At 35.3% G+C, this 24,775-nt stretch overlaps 1 protein-coding gene across 6 annotated transcripts in view; it reads right to left on the bottom strand.

The window, feature by feature from the left end:
- RICTOR (RPTOR independent companion of MTOR complex 2) overlaps positions 1–24,775 on the bottom strand; it is a 107,859-nt gene that overhangs the window by 82,760 nt on the left and 324 nt on the right. Inside the window, exon 1 of one of the 6 annotated variants that reach the window (XM_045787312.2) lies at positions 20,921–24,746. The exons of 4 other annotated variants lie outside the window; for them this stretch is intronic. The gene's annotated coding sequence lies outside the window, so the exon portion shown is untranslated. Of the gene's footprint in view, positions 1–15,396; positions 17,680–20,920; positions 24,747–24,775 lie in introns of those variants that run through there. One more of the 6 variants, XM_045787311.2, reaches the window with a different exon arrangement.

Here is a 24,775-nt window from a genome sequence, read left to right as displayed (position 1 = left end):
TAAACCTAACCAAAGAGATAAAAGATCTATGCTCTGGAAACTACAGAACACTTATGAAAGAAATGGAGGAAGACACAGAGTTGGAAAAACATTCCATGCTCATGGATTGGAAGAATAAACACTGTGAAAATGTCTACGCTGCCCAGAGCAATCCACGCTTTCAGCGTAACCCCTATCAAAATACCTTCGACATTTTTCACAGAACTGGAACAAACAATCTTAAAATTTGTATGGAAGCAGAAAAGACCCCGAATCACCCGGGGATTGTTGAAAAAGAAAACCAAAGCTGGGGGCATCGCAATGCCTGACTTCAAGCTGTATTACACAGCTGTGATCATCAAGACAGCATGGTATTGCCATAAACACAGGCACATAGATCAATGGAACAGAACAGAGACCCCAGAAATGGTCCCTCAACTCTATGGTCAACTAATCTTCCACAAATCAGGAAAGAATATCCAGTGAAAAAAAGACAGTCACTTCAATAAACGGTGCTGGGGAAATTGGACAGCCACATGCAGAAGTATGACTCTGGGCCATTCTCTTAAGCACTCCTTATATAGACTATCACAATAGTATCATGTTTTTATACATTACTAAGTTCTGAATCAGTGATTTGCAGACATTACCATATTTAGCATTGTTTATGGGTTTTATGGTTAAGTAAAATGATTTCTATACACCAAACAAGACACAACTCACCTAAAATTATCAAAACAAAAACATACTAGCTAATCCGGAGTCCCATGCGTGAAAGGAACAAATGAGAAATTAAGCTTTTTATCAACATTGGTCAATGATGATCTTAGGCAAAGAGACAGTAATACACAATTAAGTTATGTAATACAAGTGTAAACAGGTCCTCTAATTACAAGTTTATTACTTGTTATTCCTCCCCACATTTCACTTGAACGTACATAAATAATTGCATTAACACCAATAATCAAAATCTAAAAGCAAATTTACAAATTATCTTTGAATTAACCTGTAAAAGCTTTGAACTACTACAAATGAAACCAGTATAATGCATTTCTTAGGTTACATCTTCCATGAACAGGAGGTTTGAGTATGATCCAGTAATTGCTAATATTTTTATATGTATTTATACATTCTGGTAATGCTTTTGAGGCATATTTGTTTTCCATATTTCCACTAAAGTACCATGATGTTTCATGTGAATACCTGGGGTCAGATAGGGTTAGGAATTCAAATATTTTTATTTCAAAATGTAGTATTTACCAGAGATGTACCATCCCCAGAAGGATTAAAGGCAGCACTGCGTAATCACCCAAAGGAATATTTTTTTGGTGAAAGATATCAGTAGACACACTGAGATAATACAAATTCTGGTCAGATTTTGTTGCCAAATGAGTTTAGGTCAGGTTTGGTTTTCTCAGGTCAAGTTATTCATGAAAGTAGTTTTCATTTTCAGAGTTTCTGGGTTTTCAAAATTGTGGGTAAGAGACTATAGGACTGTACAATTAATACAACCAACATTCCAGACCCTGCACTCTTCTCTACAACAGTCACTGAAACTGTCACTTTCTCCATGTTCCCAATGACACAAAATTGTGGCAATACTGAGGTATAAATTTAGATCTCTTTATTCAAGTTTGATAAAGTTTAATAAGAAATAAACCACGTCACTCCAGAAAGAACTACTGTTTCTCCACACAGAGAATTTAACCACCAACAAAAAATTTCCCCACTATTCAAAATAAAAACATGCTGTTTAGGATAAAAACACTAATAAAAAGGACTTGCATGGTCCAAAAAATCCAACATGAGAATTTTAATTGAAAGCAGCCCCTTGTTGAATATACAATGGGAAAAAGTCTCTTCAATAAATGGTGTTGGGAGACAGCTACATCTGAAAAATGAAAATGAACCACTTTGTTTCACCATACACAAAAATAAAGTCAAAATGGATTAAAGACCTAAATGTGAGACCTGAAATCATAAAACTCCTTAAAAAGAGCACAGGCATTAATGTCTTTGACATTGGCCATAGCAATATTTTTTCTAGGTATGTCTTCTGAGGCAAGGGAAATAAAAGCAAAATAAACTACTGGGACTACATCAAAATAAAATGTTTCTAGGGGTGTCTAAGTGGTGCGGTCGGTTAAGCGTCTGATTCTTGGTTAGCTCAGATTATGATCCCGGGTCATGGGATCAAGCCCCACATTGGGTTCTGTGCTCAGCATGGAGTCTGCTCAAGACTCCCTCTCCCTCTGTCCCTCCCCTCCTCCATTCTCTCTCTCTCTATATATATATAATGAATAAAATATACCTCTAAAAAAAATAAAGTGTTCCTACACAGCAAAGGAAACAATCAACAAAACTGAAAGGCAGGGCGCCTGGGTGGCTCACTCGTTAAGAGTCTGCCTTCGGCTCAGGGTGTGATCCCAGGGTCCTGGGATCGAGCCCTGCGTCGAGCTCCCTGCTCTGCTGGGATTCTGCTTCTTCCTCTCCCATTCCCCTTGCTTGTGTTCCCTCTCTCGCTGGCTCTCTCTCTGCCAAATAAATAAAATCTTAAAAAAAAACAAAAAAAACCTGAAAGGCAACCTACTGAATGGGAGAAGATACTTGCAAATGGCATATCCAATAAAGGGTTAGTGTCCAAAATATATAAAAAACGGATACAACTCAACACCAAAAAACTAAATAATCGAATTAAAAAACAGAAGGCATGAACAGTCATATCTCCAAAGACATACACAGGAAAAGATGCTCAAAATCACTTATCAGGGAAAATGCAAATCAAAACTACAACTACACCTCACACCTGTCAAAATGCATAAAATCAACAACACAAGAAAAAAACAAGGGGTGGAGAGGATGTGGAGAAAATGAAACCCTTTTAAATTCCCTGTTAGTGGGAATGCAAACTGGTGTATCCACTATGGAAAACAGTATGGAGTTCCTCAAAAAAATTAAAAATAGTACTACCCTATGATCCAGTAATCACACTACTGGGTATTTACTCAGAAAATGCAAAAACACTAATTCGAAGGGATACATACACCCCTATGTTTATGGCAGCGTTATTTACAATAGCCAAACTATGGAAGCAGCCCAAATATCCATCATAAGTGAATGGAAGAAGATGTGGGTGTGTGTGCGTGTCGGAGTGTGAGTGTGGGTGTGGGTGTGTGGGTGTGTGTGTGTGTAATGGAATATTATTTAGCCATAAAAACTGAATATTTTTCAGCCATAAAAGTATTATTTTTGGAATATTATTCAGCCATAAAAAATGAAATCTTGCCATTTGCAACAGAGATAGAGCTAGAAAGCATAATGCTAAGCAAAATAAGGTAGAGAAAGAAAAATACCATATGATCTCACTCATATGTAGAATTTTTTTTTAAAGATTCATTTATTTGACAGAGAGAGAGAGAGAGAGAGAGCACAAGCAGGGGGAGTGGCAGGCGGAGGCAGAGGGAGAAGTAGGTTCTCTGTGGAGCAGGAAGCCCAATGCGGGGCTAAACCCCAGGACTCTGGGATCATGACCTGAGCTGAAGGCAGACACCCAACCGACTGAGCCACCCAGGCACCCCTCATATGTAGAATTTAAGAAAAAAACAAGCAAAAAAAAAAAAAAAAAGGGTAAAAAAAGAGACAAACCAAGAAAGAGACTCTTAAGTATAGAGAACAAATTGATGGTTGCCAGAGGGGAAGTGGGATGGGATGATGGTGATTAACGAGTACACTTATCATGATGAAAAAAATAAATTTTTTTTTTAAGATTTTATTTATTTATGTGACAGAGAGACAGCCAGCGAGAGAGGGAACACAGCAGGGGGAGTGGGAGAGGAAGAAGCAGGCTCATAGCGGAGGAGCCCGATGTGGGACTCGATCCCAGTACACCGGGATCACGCCCTGAGCCGAAGGCAGACGCTTTAACGACTGCGCCACTCAGGCGCCCCGAAAAAAATAAAATTTTTAAATGAAAAAAAAAAAGTAGCCCCTGATCTACCATACTCCCAGGCAGTAGACAAAGCAAACTCAACCATCAACCAGCTCCTATAACACACTCACCCAACCAGGTAACCACCCTTAGCCTGGATAACCTAACAAATTTAAAGTGCACAAGCAAAAATCACAAACACAGAAGGAAAATAAGCTGTTATAAACAGAAACAATAAACAACAAAACAATCTAAAAGACTTGAAATATTAGAATTATCATATATACACAAACAATAAAATAATAATGTTTTATATCTCTAAGGCGGGGGGGGGGCACGGAGAGGGGTGTTGGCAAATTGTTCCATAAAGGGTCAGATGATAAGTATTTTAAGCTTTGAAGGCCATTCAATCTCTGTCACAACTACTTAACTCAGCAGCTGCAGCACCAAAGCTGTCACAGACAATGCTTAGATGAGCATGGCTATATCATGCAGCATTTGCAAGCCGTACCCATGAGATTTACAAGCATGACTTACAAACCTCCAATTTAAAGAAAAGGACTGAAAATAGAAGATTCAAGACAGCACTTATTTAAAAAATTACAAACATCCAAGCAGAATTTCTTGACATAATTACCATGATTAAAATAAAAACTCAATGGGGGAATAAACCAAATAAACACAGCTGAGGGGAGAATTAATTAACTGAAAGACACATCTGAAGATATTATACAGAATACGGCCCACAAGAGAAAAGGAGATGAAATACATGAAAGAGCTTAAAAAAACAAGAAAGTTGAGAAACCCTAACATTCATTTAATAAGAATTCTAAAGGAAAGAAAAATGCAGGAGATGCAATATTCAAAAAGTCAAATACTGAGAATTTTTTGGAATTGTTCAAAGACATGAAATACTCAGAATCAGGATGCCCAATAAATCCCAAAGCAGGATGCGAATGAACAACTTATTAAAAATGTTTAAAACCAAAGCAAAAAAATTGTTAATACAGACAGAAAAGATAAATTATCCAGAAATAAAAGCAATATGATGGACAGTTTGCCTTTTTTACATATTAAAAAAATAAAAATAATCAAAAGTGTATGAAACTTTTATGAATCCTGACTCAAAATGATATCTGTTAAAAAAAAAAAATGTCACCTGTAAGACAATCAGGAAAATCTCAACACTGACTACTAGATGAGACAAAGAAATTCCTGTTAACTTACTTATTTGTGTTAATGGTATTGTAGTTATAGATTTTAAAAGTCCTTATCCCTTAGAACTACATACTGATGATATCTACAAATGAAACATTACATGCCTGGGATTTGTTTTAAAATTATCCATGAGGTGGAGAAGAGGATATACAGCTGAAATAAGATTGTCCTATATGTTTATAATGATTGAAGTTGGGTGAGCAATACATGAGGGTTCCTATACTTTTTCTCTAGTTAAGTCTATGTTTAATAATTTTCATAATACTGTATTTTTAATAAAAGCTGATAATCCCAAGTGTTGACAAAAGTATGATTCAGGAGGAACTCTTAAGACATTGCTCCTAGGAGGATATAGATACAGAAGATATATAGACATATACAGATATATAAATATATATAAGCCATGATTCTACTACAACAAGTTATATAACCTAGAAAAACTTAGGTAGGAGTACCACAAATCATGTGTTAAAGACCATGTATATAATTGTTTACAATTCTTTATAATAGCAAGAAACTAAAAACCACCCAAATGTCCATGATCAAAAGAATGGATAAATAACTATTATTTATTTAAAAACATTTGCCCTCTGGAATTTTACCTAAGCACTTGCCAGATACTATGCTAACGTCTTTGAACAAATTTTCTCATTTAATATTTATAATCTTGCAAGATGCACAATATTCTATCCTTTCCCACATGTAGGAAAATTTAGGCTCAGAAAATAAATAGTAAGTCAGATATTTCCCAGCAATATCATGGAGCAAGAATTTGTATCTAGATCACCCCTACTACAAACACAGTTTTCATTTCACAGTATTAATTAGGAATGTATATTTTCAAAAATGAAACAATATGCTAATCTAAGCAAAATAACTTAAATTAGTATTACAAAAAAATATACAGTAAAATAAAAGTAAAACAGTAGTTAACTCAGACTTGTACAAATTGCCAATAAGGCTGGAAATAATTTACTATTCCTATTTTATGTGTATAAATATGTGTAAAAACAATGGGGGGTGTTTCGGACCGGTTTATCTCAAACAATCTACTTAATATTGGCATAAGTCTCCTCAAAGTACAGTTAACGGTTGATCTACCTTTAGTATATACAGAGCCCTTTTCTTTTTAGAGAAGTCTCTATATTAAGTCATCTCTAAAGTGTCTGCCAACTAACTCTAGGTGCTTATTCAGCTTCAGCTTTAAGCCTCCACACCAGTAAACTTCAACGACGCTAGTTCATAACCCATGACGCTCTTCTTTAGTGCAAAGCTTGGCTTACTAAAAATGCTCAGTTCAGATCAAGAGATAAATATCAAATGAAGAAATAACATTATCAGTTAAGAATCACATGCATGCTACTTCTAGCGATTAAAATTCAATAGCATAAGAGTGTTCAACTGGAGTATTAGCTAGGATTCCACTCAAATATTTTCATCTACCAAATATTTCTTAAAGGCAGATCACTAGTCAAAATTTTTCATAATATTTCTCTTATTAATTTATTTTAGGCTATTACAATGCCCTTGCTGCACTTAAACTAATACTTTCTCCAGGAAATGCTAACAGTAAAAAACAATAATACAACTTAACAGTTAACTCCTTCTTTATTTGCTTAAAGTGCCAAACATCTCTCAATCAACAAACCAAAACCCAGACATTATACAATTATATTTGTTGTGGCAAAACAGGTTTCAAGTCTAGTGTCAACCCTAATACTGCCAAGTATTTTACACTGAAGATTATGAAGCCTCAGTGATGTTCAGGGGAAAGAATGTCATGCTCTCTGGGTAACCCCTGCACAGTTCACTTGCCAACCTAAAGTATGATTTTACTTTACCAAAGGCACAAATGTACTTATTCTATAATTTCTTTTTAAAAAATATTCAGGACCCAGAACATTGCCTGGCAAATAAAAAATATTAAATAAATTAATGTTCACCCACAGACGCACCTGGCTGGCTCATTTAGAAAAGCATGCAACTCTTGATCTTGGGGTTGTGAGTGCAAGCCCCATGTTCGATGTAAAGAGTACTATAAAATAATAATAATAATAATAATAATGATCTTGGGGTTGTGAGTGCAAGCCCCATGTTCGATGTAAAGAGTACTATAAAATAATAATAATAATAATGATCTTGGGGTTGTGAGTGCAAGCCCCATGTTCGATGTAAAGAGTACTATAAAATAATAATAATAATAATAATAATAATAATAATAATAATAATTGTTCATACACAGAATTAACAAGCAAAATTTGGTAAAAAGTAAAAATTTTTAACTTGAACCAGCTGAAAATCTAGATGCTAAAAGAGAACATATTGCTAAGGACCTCATTCACTTTTTTTTAAAAATTACAATTTTAAAAATACATAAGAAAAAGTTGTGATATTAAGACAAGATTTTCCCCAAAAATCTTTCTGTAGTCTATTCTGCTTAGAGCTCATATTCAGAATAAAAATTTTAAAAACATTAAAGAGAATAAAGGTAAAATTAACTTCTCCTACAAATAAAATTAGCTGCTCCCATTCCTGTACTTTCCCTATTTCTTTAAACTTTCAATGATAGATTCAACATCTAAATGAAAGCATCTAGCAACAGCAACAGGAAAGTGAAATGAACAGAATCATATTTTACAGAGGTCAAGGAAGGCTAATAACTCCTTTCTCAGCCTCCTGATTTGTCAATCAAGCTTAACTATCCAACCAGTCTACATTTTTTGAATGACAAGTAACTAAATTTTAAGAGCAAGGTCTGATTTATCTTGTAACCTCAACCCTGAACCTTCAGAAAACTTAGCAGACTACTCTGCCTATGGTATATAGTCAGTAACTAACTGAATAAATAAATAAATGAATGAATACAGCATTTTCACTCATGGTCACAAAGAATTGTTGATGACAACTCAGACATTACTTGCTAATTCAAAATACTAAAGTGATTAGGGTTAGACACACACAGCTTACAAAGAAGTGACCTATTTTAACGCAACCATCCTTTCTACAATGTTGGTTTTCTCTTCTTGAATACTGAAGTCTCATGTGATTCAAAATGGATATAAAGTGAAAGGATTAATTCATTCACTTATTCATTCAGTTAACATTGATTTAGTGATATGTGCCATGCACAGCCTTCTCCAGGGGCCTCAGTCCATTATCCACAGAACAACCAAGAGTTATCTTTCTAAATAATCAGATAACATCACTCTCCTGCTTAATCTTCTAATAGCTTCCCTTCACAAGCATAGCACAATCTCTAGTCTCATACTCTCCTCTCCCTCTCATTCATCGAGCACTAACCGTTGTTTGTTCTTTCCTTATCTCTGGGCCTCTGTACTATGTTCTTCTACTTGGAAGAAGTAAGCAGACCTTCCCAGACCTTTATGCCACCTCATTAGTCCTGAATCAACTAAGTATCACTGCCTCAGAGAAGCTTTCTCTGACAATTCCAACCACCACTCGACTCCCTTTCAAATATCTAACTGCACATTATTCAGAGCATTTATTAGTACTTAACATTCTGTGTTCACATGTTTATTGTCTGCATTCTCCCCCACTAGAATATAATCTCCTCAAGGACAGAGACACAATCTTTTTCACCACTGAACCACCAGGAAAAGGAATGGTAACTGCACATAGTAAAGGTCAATAAATATTTTTCAATTGTACCTGAGGAACAAATTATCACAATGTATAAGAAAGGTAACAAAGAAAGTTTTATATACTATAAAAGCCCAAAGGAAGATGCTGAACCCACTGGGAATATTAAAATTAACTTACGTGGAAAACTTGTTGCTAGCTATAATAAAGACTGGGAGAGGACAGAACTGGAATGGAGAGAGTAGTTATGAAGTCAATGCACTCATCCAAGAAAGTAAATGAGAGCCCAAATAAAGGCACAGTAGCAGAAATAAAAAGAATCGGGATGCCTGAGTGGCTCAGTCAGTTGAGCATCTAACTCCTGGTTTCGGCTCAGGTCATGATCTCAGGGTCCACCACACTCAGTGCAGAGTCTGCCTGAGATTCTTTCCCCTTTCCCTCTCCCTCCCCTTCTGCTCCTCCTGCCATGCACTCTCTCTAAATAAATAAAATCTTAAAAAATAGTAATAAAAATAACAGATTTAACAGTTTTCAGAAATAAAATCATTATCATCAGTTGTTAAGCAGATTTGATGTGTAGAATGAGGACAAGGAATGAGGCCAGGATGTCTCCTGGGTGACTGCTTTGGCCCCATTAAAGTACTGCTCTGAACCCAGATGAAATATATAGAAAGATTTTTGGAACAATAATTATTAAGTCTGAAACACAGATATGTTGATATAAGTGACTATATGGTCAAAATGTTAAGTAAGCAATCTGGAGCCCTCACACTAAAACGTAAACTTGAGAGTCATTTATTCCACCAATAAATACATAATCAAGTACATACAATATGCTGGGGCTGTTCCAGACACTGAGGATACCATCGTGAACAAAAAAAAAAAATGTCCTCACAAAACTTATATTCTATGGAGACGAACAATAAATAATACTGTAATGGCAACAATGACAAGGGCTATGGAAGAAAAAAACAATATAAAAGAATGGAAAGTGGGGGAGATGGGGGCTACTTTAGACAGAATGATCAGAGAAGGCCTCACTGATAAAGTGATAGCTGGACAGAATTAGACGAACTGAGGGATCAAGCCTCCTAATATTGAGGGAAGAACAATTCAGACAGAATTTAACAGAGGTACAAAAGTTCTGGCTCTGAAAAGAATATGAGTAGGAATGAATGGCAAGGAGGCTGTTTTGCCAAACAAAGTGAATAAGAGGAGAAGAGTTAGGAAATAAGATTGTTGTAGAGGTAGCCAGGGACTAGATTACAATGGGAGTCATCACATATAGTGGCAGCGTATTTCTTAGAAAAATTATCTAGTCGTACACATCCCAGTATTTAATACGGTGCTGAGAATATAGCAAGTGCTTAATGAATTCTTTTCAAATTAATGAGTGAATAAATCAATGAATCACCATTATATCTGACCACAATTTACATGTGACCAGTTCCTGATCTCCAATTCACCCCCAAAGGACAAATCAATTAGCAATTTGAAGGACTAAATTATAAGCTTTGGCAATCTTCAGAAGCAGAATTTTTGAAATCTTTTTAACAGTAACATCACCACTGAAGTACATATCCTTCCAAGGGGACTTCTTAAAGGAAACATCTACTTCGAAGTATATAATTTCAAGATTGTCTGCTGAAACAACACATCGTTCGATAAACCCTTCACAAAATAATCAAAATATCATTTTACACCAACCTCTGATCGTGTTGGACAGCCAACAGTTTACTACTTCAGCGCTATTCTAGGAAAAAATCATTTAAAATAGTTGGGGGAAAAAATGATGTACCAGTATGTACAAGAGCAATAAGTAATATAATCCTAAAAAACATGATTCAAAATATAGACTTACTGCATTCTGTCATTCCTAATTAATAGTATCAATCAAGCATTCACTCAAAATTCACCACTAAAACAAAGTATTTTTTTGACAGCTAATAATCCATACTCAGTGAACTAAATGGTCTAGACTTAGAATCAGCAAGAATCTTCCAAGGTTATTACCATGTTCCCACCTTCAGGGAATTCCAAACTCACTGTTTTCCACACTTCCAGAGTAAATGGATGAAAATTTAAAACATTTTGAATATTTAAAACAAAGTGAATACTAATATTTTTTAAATTATCAACATTTAAAAAATGCACTTCATCAGAAGCTTCTTTACCTTCAGTATAGTGAATACTTGTTTCACTTTCACATTTACTCTTGCTTTTGCAAACTGAAATAAGTAAAATGTTCTTTATTCTACTAATCTATGCTAAGCATATATTGCTAAGTTGCTTTCAAGTATTTGATCAATTTCCTATACAATACTCAGCTCTAATTTCTTGGGGACAAGCACCAAGAGATGAGCAGTGGACTCTTTTTCTATCAAAGCATCACCAACTCTCAGGGGGGAAAAAAAAGCCCTAAAATCCAAATTAAGTAAAAACAAAAACAGAAAAATCTTTAACAATTAAAATTTATTTTAAATCAAGGAACATAAAACACTATCAAGTACAGCAAAAGACAAATGTAGTCCATCTCTATAGCATGTCCTATTATATTAAAGAGTCACAAAAAGAAAAACTAGAAATAGAAAAAGAAACAGAAACCAGTGAGAGAAATTGAGAAGTATAGGGAACGAGAGAAAAACAATCACTCAAAGACACTTTGTAACTATCAATGAGGTCTTGGACACTCTCACTCAATCTCATAAAGTTCTAATGTCTACTAAAAAAAATCAATCACATTACTTTACGACTCCCTCATATGTTAAACCTAAAGCAGGATTAGACAAGAGTTCTAATGGTCCCTTTTGAGCTCTTAAAAAAAGAGAATCATAAAAAACATTTAAACATTTACGCTCCTTCAAAGAGAAGCATCTCTATTTTATACTCTGACAATTTTTCAACTTTGATAAATACTTAAAACTATATGTTGTAAATCTAAACTATTAACACACTGATTATTTCCACGTGAGAATATCATTTAAGTGAAGACCAAGAAATGTTAATCCTCCTCCCTTTTTTTTTTTTCTGTAGAAATACTAACCAATTTCAGTAATCATTCCACCAATTTAATCAGGTCAACATAAAACTTTTATTGGATTGGAATTCTAATTTTTCCAATTTTCTTTCTAACCTGTAGCTTTGAGTAGTTTATTGTGATCTGATTATACCTTTTCTTTAAACAACCATTAAGGAATAAAAATTTCACCTTTCTAGATATGTTGCCTACAACCTATTAAAGCAAAAGGTCAGGCTAAAGAGGCAAAAGACTGAGATATTCAGAAAATGATTTAATTTTTTAAAATAATTTAGTTGGAATTAATGTCATTATTCCAAACCTTATCCACTCACATAAATCCACTGCTCATTCAAAAGGAAAGAATCCACCCACATCATGACATACCTGATATATATAAGCTGACCTGTATTAAAATAACTAAGCCTACACACAACATGGTGATACAAAATAACATTGGGCATATGAAGTCAGATACAAAACAGTACATACTGTATGAGTGTTATCATAGAAAGTTCAAAAACAGGCCAGACTAATCTATGGTATTAGAAGTCAAAATAGTGGCATCCTTCATGTGGGAAAGCAGTGCCTGGAAGGAAAGAGAATGGGAGCTTCTGAGGTACTGCAGTATTCTGATTCTTGATCCAGATTCTGATTATCCATGTGTTCAATTTGTCAAAATTTATAGACTATACAATTATGACAAACATTTTCTGGATCTGTTTCTTTAAATAAAAAATAATAACATTTACTGCTCTCTCACTGTATTATGCATTTTAACATGTAAAAAGAGAAAAGGGTCTAACATCTCCACAGTTTTCAAGGCCCTCAGTAACTTACCCCTACCTTACAAATCCCATATGAACACTAAAATTCTATATTCTTATTATTCCTCTCTTAGTAAAATGTTTAATGCCTTTATTCACGCTCAATTCCTCTTGATTTAACTACATCCTGCTCTTTCAAAGCTGTAACAATGCCCCACTTTCTTTTATTTTTTCCCAGCTCACACTTATCTTCCCCTTCTCTCATCTCCGTTGTTTTAATTGACCACTAAAGAACACCTAATATCTATAGGTATTAGGCATAGATTTGGCACGTGCCAAATTGTGCCAAAATTGTAATAAATATTTTACAAACATTTTATTCACTCAAGTGTTACTTCTAGCAGAGATGAGAAAAAAACATGCTCAGAAAAGGCAATTTGCCCAAACTCAAAAAAGTTCTAAGAGGCAGGGTCAAGATTCAAATCTAGATCTGTCTGACTCTAAAGCCCATGCTCTTAGCTACAGAGCTAGACTATCTCTATCATATGCAATTAGCACATTATTTAATATTATTTTGTCCATATTAGTCATATTTTGTACCTTAATATCTATCTTTATATAATCTCACCATCCATGTTGTATAAATATATACTAACTCTATCAAGTCATACCTCACCTACCTTGAACTATGCTACGAGGCAATGCTATCTGGAAGACAAACAGGATGTAAAAGAAAGCACACCCAAAAATGGCAATAAAGGCTCAAAGTATGTATCATCACCAAGTTTATTCACTACAGATAACATATATTATTGACAGCAGGGGCCCTTAATTAATTCTTCATAAATCACAACCTATTTATATTTATTTTCCATTTAATATTAAGAAGTCCAGTTATATAGCTTCTATTTTATAGCACAGTAAAAGTAAAAAAATAATTAAAGGACTGCTAAATATAGGAATAATAGTTGCAATGTAAAGTGATAGCTGAGTATAATAGCACATAAGATCAAAAAGAACAGTCCAATGTCACACAAGGTAGTAATAAATGGTCCTCCTCCAACCTCCAACAAAATAATCGACATTCATAATGGCCCCAGCCAAAGAGAAAAAGTTAAAATGTAGTTGATATATTCTTCTTAATAAAGGAGAGAAATATGTAATAGTTATAGAAATAATTTTATCAAAAATGGCTAAAATGTACATTTCAGAGCTCAGCCAATAACTTGTTTCTTGAGGGCTCCAAATCAACATTACTGTAATATATAGCACACTCATTTAATCACTAATTATTCCAGCAATAGGACTTATCTTCTACTATACTTGTTTTTAGAAAGATTATAAAGGGTTAAGTGTGTGGGTTTTAGAATTAAAACCAGTGAATGGGATCTGAATCCTACCTCTCTCTTTTACTGCCAGTATGACCTTGGGCTAGTTAGGCTCCCTCTGGTCCCCACTTTCGTCATAAGTTACATAAGGATATTAAAACATATTTTCTAGAAATGTGGGAAGACTAAATCAGATAATTTAAGTAATGTTTTTAACAGTTTCCAACATATAATAAAGTTCAAACTATGGGAGCTGATTTTTTTTTTTTTTTTTAATAATCAAAGACCACGTCTTAAACATCTAACAACCAGAACAATGCTGGACACATAAGCAGCACTAAGTAGTTGGTGACTGGACTGTATGATAAGAAAAGGGTAAGACTCTCTAACAACACACAGCAGTGTCCAACGTGTAAACCTACTACTTTTATTTGTAAATATTTATAAAATAAAATACAAAAGAACTAGGATTAATTACTGAAAAATGATTCTTTTATTAAATTTTGGCTAGTTTGATATAAGAATTTCATAAACAAACTTAGCTGCTCAGCAAAGAAAACAAACAACTTTGAATAAGCTACCTATCAATGAAAGGTTTGAGTGATGATAGATGACATCTGTCAGATACTACAGAGAAGATTCCTGTTTTGAATGGGAGAGCTAATAAAATAATTTCTAAAGCAGCTTCCAAATATGCTTAAAAATAAACATAATTGGTAGATACACACATACCTCCCCGAAATCCATTCATATTCAAGTATCCCAAGTCAACATTTACTTGCAATATAATTATTTTAAAACTAATTACTTTTTCTCTATTAGTACCTTTAAATAGAAACAGTTACTAATGTAAGTGAAAAATTTTTCCTACGACTCAAAAATAAGTCTAAACTTTTTAAATAAAACAAAATAACTAACAGAAGAAACAATAACATGGCAAAAGGCAACCACTACAGTTTATCCAAATTTCTTAATCTTCTCCTTTTTTATTTCCTTTTAAAGAATAATCAGCACCTTTTTAAATATCTTCCATTTTGCTAGGTAAAACAATAATTATATTTCTGTATTCAAAACAATGTTGAAACATGAACACATAACACTGAATTCTCCCATGACAAAGGAGAAAAAGGTTATTTTAAGGTTCTTATTAAAATATACAAAGTGATTTAAACATTTTTAAGGTCATGCTAACTAAAATTTAACTCATTAAAAAGTTGTAAAAACTTATGTTGAGACTTATTCTTACATGACATATGAAATCTTACACAAGAATTAATCTGACCTGCTTTGTACCAAGTTATGCCTTTCAAAAGTAACATTACAAATTACAGGCTACAGCAATAAAATAAAACCACAAGTCATTCTAAATAAAATAGAAAATAGCTATTTGTATTCAAATATTCCATTATCATGATTTTATGCTAATCATGTGATAGATATGATTAAAAACTTATCCACAACACATGTAAATAAAACGTTCCACGATATTCCACCAGCCACCTGGTCACACACACAGAAACTGCCATATAGCTAAATGTTAAGAGTTCACAGCTCACCTACCTCCAACCACTGGAGTCTTCTCACTCTTTCTGCAACTCTATTCCCTTCAGTTTTTCTTTTCCTTTTTTCTTTTTTTTTTCTTGGGGGAGGGGGCTGGTGGTGATGGTGGTGGTGTGGTGAAGGTTAGGGAGTATATTATACAGAATTATGAGTGGAGAAAAAACAGGGCAATTAAAAGTTTTAGTATATGAGGGATGAACATTAAGCACGGAAAGAATTAGCAATACTATCTTAAGATGTGATTTCTCCAAGTATGAAGCTACAGATAAATATATATATGTGTGTACACATCTAAAAGCACTTAAATACACTTTTATCTGGCAAGCTGTTCCTCCTTAGTAACTAAAAGTAAATTACTTGGCAGTCTTCTTTGTTTACAGCTTCTGTGTCTCTTCACTTTTTATTCATTACAAGAAACACATGAAATTACACTGGATTCTGAACAAGATCACTAAAATCCCTGCAAGTGGCAATTCAACTCTCATTTTGCTGCGTTAATAAAAGCAATAATTTCCCCAGCATACCCTTTACTCAAATAACTAGAGGGCTGGGTAGGTTGTCTGGATTTAGCAATGAAACATTCCATGTTTTTTAGAATGATTTTAGTTTCAAATATTCTATCTCACTGTGAGGCCACATGATTAAATTCTGAGATCAGAACATATGGTCATTTTAGTGTGGAAAATAACAAAAACACTTCCCATCTCATTTATAATCTCTATTTCCAAATTGCATACATCTTGAAGTAAGTTTGATAACAAATTTACAGAGCCCTTTGAACATGCAGTATTAATGAAGGGGAAAAGAAACACATATACTACAAAACAATGGAAGAAAAAAATCATTTATACTTGGATTTGGAATAACAGCCAAGCATTTATATACTCATAGTCACAAGCACACAATTATTTCACAATATGCCTAAAAGCTCTCAGTTCAGTCCAGTCCTGCACTACCTTTAAAGGCCAGAAAAGCCCTACTTTGAAATATAATTAATCTTCAATAATTATGAGAGTTATATAATCGCCAACTTTTCCTCAACATTACCTTCAAGTACTGAATAATATGCCAGAAATGTTAGTTCACAAAATTGTTACAATTTTTAAAACACTGACCCAAAGTTCTATCTATTCAAATGCTACCTTTTAATGCAAGTCTGACAGGTGTCAAGACTTCTATGAGGTCTTCCCTCTAAGCTATTCCTTACCTATCTCCCTTGTTTTTTTTCCTAAATGCCTCCAGCTTTTGATTCCTTTATAAGGACAGTTGGCAGGTTCTTCAAATACTACTATCTTATACTATGCCCTGATACAGATATATCTCAACCATAATATAAACTTGAAGCCAAGAATTGTACCTTCCTGATTCACGATAACAGTTACTAACCCAATTATATAATATATGGATCAAAAATATGCTCACTGACATTAACAAACCACTATAAATCCGAATCTTCAAAATACTGGGGTAAAAAAATGGCAAAGTAATTAAAAGAGCAAAATTCTTGAAAACCCAGGTAATTAAAAAACTGTCTTCTGTATTTCTTACTAAACTCAACTGACTCCATAAATAGGATATGTTTGAAGCCTCGGCATATCCTCAAATTTATATTTTATATAAATTTCATCATTACCAGGTGTGTTGCTCAGTTTATGCAATCTGCCTGGCTCAAAGACTTTGTAAAAGGAATTTTAAGAATGTACTTAAGTTCTCTTTCAATCCTATGACTTGGGACATATGTTATATTAATCTAGTTTTACACAATTATTTTCAATTTAGTTTGGCATCTGTATAATTTTAGAAGTATATTCCCTGTAGAGATAAAATTTTAAAGTAGCTATTCAGCTTTAACCTGACCACACTAACAAAAAAGCACAGATAATACAAAACAATGGATGATCCAAAAAGCATTAACAGTCAACTCTCAATTATTCGCATGTGGATTACCTAATATATATTTTAACCTATTTATGTTTGCTATTCTAATAGTATTTGCTCAGGAAATAAAAATTGATGCTAATAATTCACATAAAAGAAAAGACACATCAATCTACTGTAGGGGAGGAAAGAATATAAAATCTTCCCAAGCCACATACAAAAAATGCTATTTAGATTGTGTAATTTAGCACTCTTCCATCATTATTCACCTTTTTATTAAGTGCAGGTAAATGAGAGTGGACTGTATTTAGCTTGGTGATAGTCAGAGATACAGATACACAGGCATGCAAACCATTCACTCACCCCACTGTGCTTTTCACAGCCCTATTTTCAGTAGCCTGAGACCTGGGAGGGGGAGGAGGCAGCAAGTCACTGCAGATGATCACTTAAAAGGAAATTGAGAGTTGACTATAATTTACATTTAAAGTGCTATGAAATACCATCACTCCTACATGTATTATTACTGTTTATGGGAATACTTCTCACAGTGATTTAACAAGGCTTTCTTGTTAACCTTGCTTTCTTTTTAACCTTTCAATATCCCAGAAACACGGTGATATCTGAGGATCACAAAGACGGAAGGTGATAGTGCTACACATGTAATGTAGTACGCATTTTAGAGATCCAAGAAACTGAAGCCCAGAGAGATTAAATAGTATGCCAACATTGTCCTTAGATTAAGAAGAGTAAAACTGAGTTCTCCAGACACCAACTTCAATGCTACAGTCTTGCAGTCTCTTCAACCAAAACTCCCCTCTTGGCTTCTGAGATCATAGTCTTGCTAGTTTTCTTCTCGGGCTCTCATCCTCTAACATTCAAATCTTTAGCTCTTTCTCCACTTACATTCTTCCCTGTCTCAACAGCCTACACAGAGAACAATCAGATCACAAGTTTAGAACCATTCTAGTATTTGCTGTTACCTTTTATATATCTCTGATTGACTTAATCACCTGAAATTCAAAGTACAAAGCTGAACTAATCATCATCCCTCCAAAATGGATTTCTTCATTTCATGGTACCATCAATCTCACTGTCCCTCAGGACTGCAAACCTAAAATGTTCTTTTACTTCTACTCTCCTTAATGCTGTACTACTCCATTTCCCATCTCTCTCTCTATTCTGACATTCAATAAATGCTTCAGTTATTATTATATGATAGATGCTGGGGAAGCTTAAGATCCAGTGAGGGAAAAACAACTAGACAAAGAAGTTAAGGCAATGACAAGTGATACTTAGAAAGGAACAAACAAAATGTGGAAAAGTAGAGGAGGAAGCAATGAACTCCCAAAGAGATGATTTCTAGAAGTTGCAAGTGATCTAGACCTTAAAGAGTTAGGATTTCAATAAAGAGTACTCAAAATGAAATTCTAGGCAAAGGAAATGACCTGCACAAGGTCAAGTAAATAGAAACTGCATGCCATATGCAGGGAATAAATAATTTTTGTCTAAAGCAGATTCTCAACCAGGGGTATAACACAATCTTCAAGGCGAAAGAACAAATATGGGGAGGTAGGTGTTTTGGACTTGTGAACTTTCCCCATTCCCTCTGAAGAAGCACTGTGTGTAAAGAAGGAAGAGAGTGTCTTACATAAGTAAACTCTGTAGAGAGGCTGACAGAATAGTATGATTAAGACAGTATAGAAGATAATAATTCTGGAATAAATCATAAAAAGCCTTCCATGCCAAGTTAAGAAATCTGAACTTTATTCTGTGAGCAAAAACGAGCCAGGGAAGTGTGAGTATGAATGCGTTTTATTTATTTATTTATTTATTTATTTATTTAAGGGAATGATAAGATCAGATCTACATTTCAAGAAAATAAACCTGGCGATCGTATAGCAGAGAAAGTGAAAAAAAGGTGAGAGAAATGATTTTACATCATCCAAATGAGATAATAAGGATGTGAACAAGACGAATGACAGTGCAATAGGAAAGACTAGATTCATTTAGCTATTTCACAGGCAAACTGAAGGAACATGGTACCTGAACAAAGATAACCTGTAGGTCTCTAGCTTGATTATTACAAAGGATGGTGGTAGTAACTAGAAAGTGAAAAGGGAATATGCTTTGGGGCGCAAAGTTTTACACATCACGCCTTTTAGATGAGTAGTAGACACATAATGCTAGTATGTTTTGCAAGCTTAAAAGAAAGAGTCTGAATAAAAATGTAATTATCATAACCACCCCAACACATGGATTTTTTTTTTTTTTCAACTCATGGATTTTGAAGTCCTCAGTGAAAAGGCTGTTCAGGGACAAAGCACCATAAGAGAGAAGGAAAGATCAAGGACAGAACCTTAAGGTTCACTTGCTTATGGAGCTGGAAGACCAGTCAGGGAACAGAGGCAGGAGCAGCATGAGAGGCAGGAAGAGAAGCAGAATATTTCACAGAAGTCAAGTGAAGAAGTAGTTGCAAGAATAGCAATAGTGTAGTGCCTACAAGTGCATGATCTGCAGTTAGTCACTCACTAATCCTATGACGCCGGCTGAATTACTTACCTGAATTTCAGATCTTTAGAATTTTAAAGTCTATATCCTCAACTGTAAAATAGGGATAAAAAGAGTACCTCAAACAGTTATTAAAGATTAAGTGAGATAACGTATTTTAGAGCCTGGAACAAAACTATTAATACAGTAATAGTACTGAAATAGAATGGGGAATTTAAAAATGCCAATGAATTTTGCATGAGATTACCAGCATCCTTTAAAAAACTATTTTCAGTACACGGGGAAAGCTGTGCTTAGAAGAGGATAGTGGTTAAGGAAAAAAGCTAAAGAGTGAGGATGAACTATTCTTTCTGTAGAGCCGATGGAAAAACAGCTATTTTGTAATCGTTGTCTTTATCTGTCCACACCCCCCACCATCATCCCTTGCCTGGTATAGTACCCTGACCCATATGAAGTATACAATGAATGATTACTAAACGTAAGAAAACTTCCAATTGGAAGGAAGAAATGAAGAAGAAAGGGATCTTAGTTCTACAAAGAATCTTAGAGGAAACAGTGCTAGAAGCATAAAATTCCTTTCCAGGTTAGCCTTGAAAGGGAACAGAGATGCTTTATTCCCTGACCCAGGAAACCAGAAGATAAGTATGTATGAAACATAAAGGAGAGAAGACAGGCACACGTGGCTGGCTCAGTAGGTAGAGCATGTGACTCTTGATCTTGGGGTCCTGAGTTCAAGCCCCACTTTGGGCACAAAGATTACTTTAAAAAATAAATAAAAGGGAGGAGTCAAGGGAATTCACATTAGACAGCTTCGACCTTCTTAGTAAAGAAATATAAGTTCTCCGCACAGTGTAGGAGTATTTCAAAGTTAGTTTGAAATCTGAAGAAAACAAATTAGTTGATTACTCCATTTCAATATATATTGACCTTCATTTCTAACTCCAACATCCTGGTCTAGTTCCCACCATTTCTTAGATTACATCAGTGGCTTCCTAAGCAGCTCCTTTTCCTGCTGACTTTTACCTTTCCCAAGGTGTGGTACAGTCTCTTGGCAGCCCACGTTTCCTTTCATTATGTCCCCCACTATTCTTATGAGAAGTAAGTCACTCTGTGAAGCTTTCTCTGATCCTCTACCTACCAAATAATTAATCATTTCCTCCTCCAGGCTACTTCTGGTCCTTGTACAGTTTGGTTACTTTATTTATTGTTCCGTATTGCAATCACTTTATTAATATCTGTTCCAATACACTCCTAAAAAGGAGAATAACATCTTCCTTATCTTCATTCCTCCAGCACTCAATTCAGCATTTAGTAAATAATATGCATTCAGTCAATGTTTGTTTTGTCTAACTGAAGTCAGCGATTAAACAACATGAGTAATCTGCTCACTAGAAAAAAAATAAGAAAACAAAAAATAGTGTTCAAATCTGCATCATTCAGATAACCTTCCTACGTTTCTAAGTATTAAACAGCAACTAAGACAATTTTTGTATTCTTTCTAACAGAAAAGTAAAAGAATTGGATAATCAAAAAATATAAAACTCAATACTTTTAAATAAATTCTATTCTAATACTTAGATTTGAATACAGTTTTGTCCATGTCCTGAAAATCCACTTTGAACACAATAATTAAATTACTGTACAATAAGAAGGACTTACACAGGAAGAATACTCTGTGTCTTTTCAAGTTATTCAGTACCAGAAATGTACTATGAGACTGATAAAAAAAAAAACAAAAAAAAACAGGCTATCCTTGCAGTGTAAGTGACTAAGGGAAGCAGTTTGGTTTCAAAATAGATATTGGCATGCAAAACAGAGAGAGTATTTAAATTATATCAATAGCAAATATCAGGGACTTTCACAAATTAAGTAGAACAGTTGTTTGAACAAAACTGAAAGCAACAATCACCAATAAGTTTACTGTGAGATCTACTGCAATCAACTTCCTAAACTAGATCAAAATTAGTCCACCAACAATTTTTAATTGAAGTACACTATGTATGAACTAACTACCAAAACCAAAGCACCTAGAACTCTCCTGGGCCTCAAGAAGCTTGCAAGGCTAGCCAAATGATTATTACTAAGAAATTTTCTGGAGTCAGAGAAAAATTCCAAGGTTCTATAGAATAAAATACTACATTTTATCTTAAGTACATATAATACTCTTCGCTCAGACCAAATTTACTGGTAATCTCACAGAATACTTCTTTACAGTTGTTATATTCAAGAACTCTACTTCAGACAGACTATACCCAATTAACAGTACGTCTCAAAAAAATGAAAGCCGCAATACCATAATTCCTTATTAACAAGTTTATAATGTTCCAAACAACTCTGAAATATTTTAAATGCGATACAACTAGTTTTGATTTCATAGTGTGGGAAGACAGCTGACGTTTAGTTAACATCACTCACAAAAGTATCAGCTCCTGTACTGAGTATTTTAAGTATTCATTTACTTCTCACATTCTTAATAACCCTTTGAAGTTATCTCTCTTTGAGATGAAGAAACCAAGAGTTAAGCAACGTCAAATAACTTGCCCCACATCACCTAACTATTAAGTAACCCAGCTGAGATTACAACCCAGAACTATTTGACTGTACAGTTTGATCTCTTTATGCTATACATTGATGGTTCCTTTAGGAATTACAACGACCATGACTTCTATTTAACAATGAACTTTGTGAGACAGCTACACAATGAATTTCTCAAAGGTTACATAAAAACAATTAAAATGAGAGCAAACACTGCCTTCCCATTAAAAACATGTAGTTTTGGTTACCCAAACTTTATCTGAAACATACTGTAATCCAATCCACAAGCAGCTGCCCTTCAGCAGCAACCCAGACTGCCCTATAGTTCTCAAACTATTACTATAATTCCTCATGAACTTTCTTGAGGTTAGATCCACAAGACTTCTTTAAATCCACAAACCTTCTTTTAACAATGAAACGTCTGTCGGAATAGCAATTCCTTAACAATAGCTTCCCTATATAATAAACTACTTTTTTATTCTCATATAGCCTCTCTTACTTGTATATGCCTTTTGCAATCAATTTCAATTGGCTGTGTATATTCCGAACTAAACTATATTTTATCAAGGCAAGCAGAAATAGCATTTTCTGCTTGTTGCATTTCCTAAAAACATCTATCAACAATAGTGTTCACAAAGAGCTCAGGAAATATAACATTTTAAATAGTAAACGTACAGACTTATCTGTGCACTTAAGTTTGAAGTAAATCAAAGGTATCAAATCAAATTTGTACATTTTTTTACAAACCAAAATTCTGATGCCAACCCCAGAACTATTATATATAGGAGCTTAGCAAAGTCAACCTAAAGCACAAATATAACTTACTTCTATCCCCACATCCAAACCACCTTTTAATGAGAAAATTAAGACAGAAGATCTATCTAATAAGTGCTCTTTTCACCATCTAAACACATACGCCCACACAAAAATTAAAGCACTAATAAAGTACATCTGTTACAGAACTCTAATGCTAATTTGGAAGCCTGTGGGAATTTTTGTTAGGAAATTTACTAAAAAAATATTTTCCCACACATATTTTATATAGATTTTTCATGTGTATTTTATATAGTCGTTTCCAAACTGTTACACAAAAGTCAAAAGCTTTACATCTTTCTACACTAATACTCAAACCCTACCTGCTGAAAAAAGTTCCAATTTAGTGCATTAGAACCCTTCCTGTTAACACCAAGCATCTAGTTCCCTCAAAACAAACTCCCTGAACTTCCAGAATAAAATATTCTTACAAAAATGTACTCTTGTAGCTAAACAAAAAGTAGCCGTTTAGTTTATAACAGTTATCTTACGCTATGAAATACAAAATACAACAAATTAGACAATGCACTATGCTTTAAATACCAGAGATGAGCCTCAACAATGGAGCCCGCGTCTGACAAATACTTTAGATAAGTCATTACGTCAAGCAGAACATAGGTTAAATTTTTTAAATTTTTAATGAAATGTTTAGACTTGTTTTTAACTTCCCAAAGTGTTTTTCAGATCTCAAAAAGGAAACTGATTCTATATAGCAGAACCAGCTTATGCTACAGCCGGTGTGAAATATGACTTCTTCGGAATCAGTAGACCAAATCCTGTTTACCGTGGAAGAAAAAAGAAAAACCTTGTATATGACTACTATAGCTTCAGCGAGATATTGTCGAATAAACTCCAGTACGGTGACTAATAGAAGATTCACTGGCCAGTAGCTGGATTAGATCCTTAAAAACACAACCGCGGGGTTCGCCCAGTTCCGAAGGTGTAAACAAACCCGTCGCCACTGCAGAAGGTAAACAATGAACCTGCAGCGAGGGTGAGGGGGCGGTCTTTGCCAACTACAGTCCCAGCCACCCGGGAAAGGGAAACGGGAATGAACTACAGCGTAAACCAGACACTTAACCATAGTCACCGCTTCTAGGTTTCACTACCGAATTATCAATGCTGCGGGTCCCCCAGGGCAGTGGGCAAAGAGAAAAGCAGTCACGCAGGCAAGCAAGAACCCAGCAGGTCCGGCTTCTGCTCTGGGGGACGGGGAGGGCAGGATGTGGTCGCTCTTCCCTCAGACATCCTCCGGCAACCTAAATAACAGCCTCTACCTCCCGCCGGCCGCCTCCAGGCGAATGGCTGCACGAGCTCCAGGACCGGAGTTAAACGCTTCCTCGGGGGTCCAAAGAACCCAGAGGGTCGCCGGCTCCGCTGAGTCCCGCTTGGCGTTCCCCGGCACCCGCCGCACCCCGAGGCCCGGAGAAAGGCGCGGGGCGAGGGAAGCGGGCACCGGGAAGGGGGATGGGTCCCGGGAGGCGGCCCCGGGCTCGGCTCTTGCGGGCCAGCAGGCGGGGCTCGGGCTCTGCCTCCCGCACCCCCGCCGGTCCCGTGCGGGGCCCGCCCCTGCCACCGGCCCCCGGCCCACAGCCCCCGGCTCCTCCCCAGCAGCGCGCCCTCCCTCGCCGGCGCCCGCGGCGCC

Source organism: Ursus americanus, chromosome 15, assembly GCF_024610735.1.
Source record: "Ursus americanus isolate L20-20 chromosome 15, mUrsAme1.1.p, whole genome shotgun sequence".
Lineage (NCBI taxonomy): Eukaryota > Metazoa > Chordata > Mammalia > Carnivora > Ursidae > Ursus > Ursus americanus.
This window is presented reverse-complemented; position numbering and strand designations above follow the sequence as displayed.